Source organism: Larimichthys crocea, chromosome X (assembly GCF_000972845.2).
Source record: "Larimichthys crocea isolate SSNF chromosome X, L_crocea_2.0, whole genome shotgun sequence".
NCBI lineage: Eukaryota > Metazoa > Chordata > Actinopteri > Sciaenidae > Larimichthys > Larimichthys crocea.
The window spans coordinates 33,874,960-33,875,930 of NC_040020.1; the positions used below are offsets into that span (position 1 = coordinate 33,874,960).

The following is a 971-nucleotide window of genomic DNA, read 5'->3' on the forward strand; positions in this document are numbered from 1 at the left end:
GAAGGATGGGATCTGGTTAAGCTGTAGGAGGGAGTCTTCTAAAGGTTTAAAATAGTTTAACATTTGACGACAATGGTCGGGTGTTGAGGAATTTTCACCTACATTAGCACTGGCTACATCCACTGGGCGAGCTGGGGAAATTTGGTTTAATTCTTTTCCCGCTCGCTCCAAATCAGAAAGGCAAAAAGCCTCTAAAAGTGGTGTTCTTCCATTTATTCTAATTTAAATGTCACACTTTACTTTTCAAGCTTTTTGCAAAAAGCCAACAAAGTTCACAAGTACTTGAAAGAGTGCAAGCCTCTCAAGGCTGTCAGTCAATGGGTGAGTCGCCTGCTTCATCAGCTCTGCCACCAGGTTGTCCTAAGACTGCGCTCCTGGCCGAGGGGTCTGTGTCCCACAGGTACTGTTTTTCACTGCTGTGACAAAAAGAAAAGGATGTTTTAATTCCTAAAAATAAATTTAAAAGATTTTATATTTAGAAAACACTGCCTACCTTGATAATGGATGCAACAAGGCCCATTCAAGTGATAGGAAAAACAGTAATTGGCTTCTTTAAAGTTATCTTTTCTGGAAAGCAAAAGAAACAAATTAATATATCACAGAAACTTAAACAAGGCGTAGTGTCAGGTAAAGTGTCAAGTAAATCATGTACTTGTCTAAACTGGAACATAATCCCTTCTCCCAGTTGGAGACATGCAGGTGACTGGAGTCAACCATGTTAATTGTTTGAGGGACTAAAAACTATTTAAAAATATCTCAGCACTGCTTGAGCATACCTGTTTCGTGGCTGATGTATTTAAACAATCACTCCAAGATAAAGTCTCTCACCAACAAGGAAAGCCTAGAAATAAAACAATTTATGGAACAGATAAATGAGCTAAAGGCATATTTCATGGTCCTATAGTTTCACTATTAAAGTCATGCTTTCAAACATTTAAAAATGGAGCCTACCAAACAAAGGCTGGCCTCAG

General features: G+C 38.7%; 1 long non-coding RNA gene across 1 annotated transcript; it reads right to left on the minus strand.

Moving 5' to 3' along the window:
- Positions 1-200: 200 nt before the first annotated feature.
- On the minus strand, positions 201-711 carry LOC113746548 (uncharacterized). The gene is made up of 3 exons (XR_003462951.1): positions 653-711; positions 494-567; positions 201-416 (listed from the first exon to the last, which is right to left on the minus strand). It is a non-coding gene; the product is annotated as an uncharacterized LOC113746548 (long non-coding RNA).
- Between the last annotated feature and the right edge of the window lie 260 nt (positions 712-971).